Source organism: Mastomys coucha, unplaced genomic scaffold (assembly GCF_008632895.1).
Source record: "Mastomys coucha isolate ucsf_1 unplaced genomic scaffold, UCSF_Mcou_1 pScaffold1, whole genome shotgun sequence".
Taxonomy (NCBI): domain Eukaryota; kingdom Metazoa; phylum Chordata; class Mammalia; order Rodentia; family Muridae; genus Mastomys; species Mastomys coucha.
This window is the reverse complement of record NW_022196891.1, coordinates 2,284,745-2,290,056: the sequence shown is the minus strand read 5'-3', so window position 1 is coordinate 2,290,056 and position 5,312 is coordinate 2,284,745. Positions and strand designations below refer to the sequence as shown.

Here is a 5,312-nt window from a genome sequence, read left to right as displayed (position 1 = left end):
TTTTGTATGTCAGTTTTGACCACACAATAAATATTTCATGGTCAGTTATTAATCACAAAACATAAAAAAATGATATCCTTTCATTTTATGCAATGAATTTCTATTACATTATTTAATTGCAGTGAATATATTTTTTTGAAATACACTGATATTTTTTCAGTTTCATGCAACAAATCTCTTTTGCAAACCAATTATGAACTAGGCATTGTCCTAAGCATGAGACATCAGTGACCATATCTAGTGATGGAATTTATGTTATTCAGGGCCATTTACTGCTATCTTTTTATTCTAATGACATACATTTTAAGTATCTTCAAATCTTTGAACTCTACCTCCATGAAACATGCCAACCCAGGATTAGAAATATTTATGGGGGCCAGGTTGTGGTGGCCCACACCTTTAATCCCAGCACTTGGGAGGCAGAGGCAGGTGGATTTCTGAGTTCCAGGTCTACAGGTCTACAGAATGAGTTTCAGGACGGCCAGGGCTACACAGAGAAACCTTGTCTCAGAAAACAAACAAACAAAAATTTCTGGGGACTAGGGAGATGGATTAGTGGATAATCTGTGCAAGTGTGAGGACAAAAGTTCAGATCTCTAGAGCCCATGTAAAAGCCAAGCAGATGTGGCAGCCACCAGTAATCCTAACACTCAGGAGGCAGAGACAAGAAGCTCTGAGCAAGCTGGCAAGCTAAACTACTTAGAATTGACAGGCTTCAGGTTCAGCAAACACACAATGCCTCAATAAATGAAGTAGATCTTGACTTTGGAAAACACTAGCATCTACTCTGGGCCTCTACACACATGCATCCATGCATAGCATGCACGTGTGCTCTCACACCTATACAAACACACATATACACATGCATGCATACCACATGCACACACACACAGGCAAAGTACTGGAAAACGCTTGCATCTGTATTGACCATTTATAACCTTTTCCCCCTTCTTTTTTCTCTAAAGAACAACACAGCATAGTAGCTATACACATTTTATGGAACTGGTTATTAATAGAGATCTAGAGATGCTTTGTAGTTTGTGAGAAGCTGAGTGTTGGTTATATGCAAATACCATACTTTTTATATTAAGGGCTGGAATTTTCATAGATGTTTGCTATCCTCAGTGATTTTGACACAAGGGACCCTCTGAAATCAAAGAACAAGCAAGTTGAGCCTGAAGAGATTGTCAGCAGTTAAGAGCACATGCTACACTTACATAGCACCCAAATTCTATCCCAAATCCCCAGGCCTGGAGGCTTATAACCTCCTGTAGCTCCAGATCCTAGGGATCTGAAACCCTCTTCTCAACTCCCTGCTGAGCTGCATGCATGTGCTTATATCTTCCCAAACACATATTAGCAACAACAACAACAACAATAACAACAACAACAACAACAGTGGCAGATGCCCCTGAAAAATGATCTCATCTTGAAGTTGTGTTTGGAAAAGAGTAAAATTTTCCTATCTTTGCCACATATTTCAGATATTTGAAATCTTGTCAAAAGTACAACAGTAACAATTTCTTAAGTCTAGTTGTAATGTAGAATTGGAAAGTGCACAAGTCTAATTTTCCCCTCTTGGTGACACTAATTCATGGACCAACCTTGCAATGAATGGATATTTTATCCCTATCCAAATGAAACTACATATCTTGCATGGATCATTGGTCAGGGAGTTCTGCAGGTCTAGGTATCATTGCTCCATTTCCTTAGAAGCCACATCCTTTATATCACACTACAAATCTCATCTGAAAAATCTTCATCTCTGAATGTAATGGAATTTAGAGAAAGGGCCTTTAGGACGGTAATTATTAAAAGAAACCCTTAGGGTGGTCTTTCTTCCATTCTAAGTGTTGTCCTTATATGATGAGATGATTATGCTGCCACCCTTGGCCAGCAGTGTCCAGCTGCTCCAAACTTTTGGCACTATGCATGAGCTCATGAACCACATCATGGTGGGCTGGAGTCGAGCAGTCATGTCTGGTTTTGGGAGGACTCCCTGTGCATGGATCCACAGGTGTACTCTTTCAGGGTAGAAGCCTTTCAAAAGTGAATTTGATGTCTGTGACAGGAAGTTTTCCAATGGCAGGGATCAAAAGAAACACTCCCATGTCTTTACCAGTGAGTGACAGGCCCTACTACTGTAAGATTCAAGGCTGTGACAAACCCTACATTGATCCACACTCTCTGAGGAAGCACATGAAAATTCACTGCAAGACCACCTTCACTGGGAGCCCTTGGCTACTCATCAATGGGTATTCCAGTGAGTGGCCCTTTGTCCCCTGTGCCTGACTCAACCAGGAGAAAATGAAGCACTCTGTTCCTTCATGTGACCAACCTCAGTTCAAGGTACCTTTTCCAGGTCACTGGGCCCCAACCACCTCCACACACCTTCCAGCAATGGCAACAAACCTCTGAGTTTGAAGAAGAGAAAAGTTAGAAGTTGAGGCATAATGGCCTGTTTTCCTCCCAGTGCCAAGTTCCCTGAAATAACCACTCAGACCCAAATATATTTACAAATACTTAGGCCATATAGATAAGCTCATTTCCTGACTAATAATTTAAGGTAGCCCATTTATACCAATCTACATTCTGCTACATGGTTGGTCAGGTACCAAGTATGTCTGTCCTCATCACACCTTCTCCAGTGACTCTTTCTACACCCTGCTGTATGCCAGAATTCTTTCTTCCTACCAGATGTCCCACTTTATACTCTAGCTTTTCCTATGGGCCATATGCTTTTTTAATTGGTAGGCAATATATCCAGACAATACATAAGATATTCTTTCTATATCATGCAGACCATATATTAGACTTATTATTATTATTATTATTATTATTATTATTATTATTATTATTATTAAGATAGTAAGGAGTCTTTGGACCATGATCTAACCTGAGACAGAGATGAGCCTGAGGCAGATCTGGTGACTCAGACAGGACACTAGGTCTAATTAGTCCTATTTGTGCACTATGAAATCCTATGGTCTTTGTACACTTAATTAATTTAATTAAAACTTTTTTTCTGTCTCTTAAAAATTTGCCAGGTCTGGTATGACATCAGAAAAGACAGTGTGACACAGTTCCTACCCCTGGAACAGAACCAGCAGGGTGTGGGTCTTCTCAGTGTTGGTGGTTGCTGTAGGCATAAGGCTTATTTGTATAATAATGCATATATTTTACCTTATGTTCCTCCTTTGGGGAATGTTCTCCCTGCCAAGATTAATGACTCCATGATAATCAGAAACAGCACAATTCCAGAAATGTGTTTGGTGTTCCTCAGCAAAATAGTAATGCTGTGACCTTCAGGACAGCCCTTAAGGCTGTGGGAAAGAACTCTGAAAACATGAGTTCAAGAATATATAAAATTAATGTAAGAACTGATCTTTACAGGATTTCTCAACTATGCAAAGTATAAGAATGCAATATGAATTAAGTGAGGGGCTACTCAGACATGAAAGAACAGAGACATCTGTACTAATGAGCCAGTTTTGTCAGAAAGATATTAAAGAAGAAGATAAAGAGATTTAGGGGGTAATAATGTAAGAGCAAGATCCAACCCAGGTAAGCTTATTGTTTTATTGTTTGTTTGTAGTTGAACAAGGAATAGTTTGGACTTTTAATCTGGAATGAACTACAACCCAGAAATGGAGCCTCGAGATTTGGATCACATTTGTGGTTGGAAGACACAGGCTTTTGATCTGGATCTCAAGCAATAATGGCTGTGAAAAGCTTAGACCCGCTGGGCAGTAGTGGTACATCCCTTTAATCCCAGCACTTAGGAGGCAGAGGCAGGCAGATTTCTGAGTTTGAGGCAAGCCTGGTCTACAGACAGAGTGAGTTCCAGGACAGCTAGGGCTACACAGAGAAACCCTGTCTCGAAAAAATGGGGAAAAAACAAAAAACAACAGCAATAACAATAAAAAAACCTTAGACCCAGGCATGGTGGGTCTTTATATCTTTAATCCCAGAAGACAAAAGAAATCAGATTTCTTAATTACAGGCCAGCCTGGGTCAGAGCAAATTCTAGGTAAAGAAAAGTGGATATTAGCCCAGAAGATCGGAATACACAAAGTACAATCCACAAACTACAAGAAACTCAAGAAGAAGGAAGACCAAAGTGTGAATACTTCATTCCTTCTTAAAAGGGGGAACAAAATACCCATGGAAGGAGTTGCAGAAGCTAACTATGGAAAAGAGACTGAAGGGAGGACAATCCAGAGACTGTTCCACCTGGGAATCCTTCCCATATTCAATCATCAAATCCAGACACTATTGTGGATGCCAGCAAGTGCTAGCTGACAGGAGCCTGATATAGTTCTCTCCTGAGAGGCTCTGACAGTACCTGTCTAATATAGAAGTAGAGGCTCACAGCCATCCATTGGACTGAGTACAGGGTCCCCAATGAAGGAGCTAGAGAAAGGACCCAAGGAGCTGAAGGGTTTGTAGCCCCTTAGGAGGAACAACAATATGAACTAACTAGTACCCTCAGAGCTCCCAGGGACTAAAACTCCAACCAAAGAGTATACATGATGGGACTAATGGCTCTAGCAGCATATGTAGCAGAGAATGGTCAAGTTGGTCATCAATGGGAAGAGAGGCCCTTGGCCCTGTGAAGGTTCTATGCCTCAATGTAGGGGAATGCCAGGGCCAGGAAGTGGGAGAGGGTGGGTTGGTGAGCAGGGGGAGAGGGGAGGAAATAGGGTTTATTTTGTTGTTGGTGGTGGTTTTTTGTTTTTGTTTTTGTTTTTGTTTTTAATTTTTATTTTATTTTATTTCTTTTTTTCCAGAGCGGAAACTAGGAAAGGAGATATCATATGGCATGTAAATAAAGAAAATATCTAAAAAAAATTTTTCATAGAATTATAAGAAAACCTTTTCTGGATGGAGAGATGGCTCAGGGGTTAAGAGCACTGACTGCTCTTCCAGAAGTCCCGAGTTCAAGTCCCAGCAACCATATGGTGGCTCACAACTATTTGTAATGAGCTCCGATACCCTCTTCTGGTATGTTTGAAGACAGATACAGTATACTTAAATGTATAATAAATAAATAAATCTTTAAAAAAAGAAAGAGAGAGAAAAGGCATGTTGGTAGATGCCTTTAATTCCAGTGTTCCAGAGACAGAGCCATGCAGATCTCTGAGTTCAAGGTCTGTTTACAGAGCAACTTCCAGGACAGTCAAGCTTAGGCAGTGAGTTGGAAAGCAGCAAGGTGATAATAATGTGATAGAACAATGGGGGTGGGTTCCAGCTCCAGCAAGCAGCAGCATGAAAAATGGGGCTGGGTTCCAGCTCCAGCAGCACTCAGCACC

General features: G+C 40.7%; 1 pseudogene; it reads left to right on the top strand.

The window, feature by feature from the left end:
- Nucleotides 1–1,871: 1,871 nt before the first annotated feature.
- LOC116069435 lies at nucleotides 1,872–2,447 on the top strand (annotated as a pseudogene).
- The last annotated feature ends 2,865 nt before the right edge of the window (nucleotides 2,448–5,312 follow it).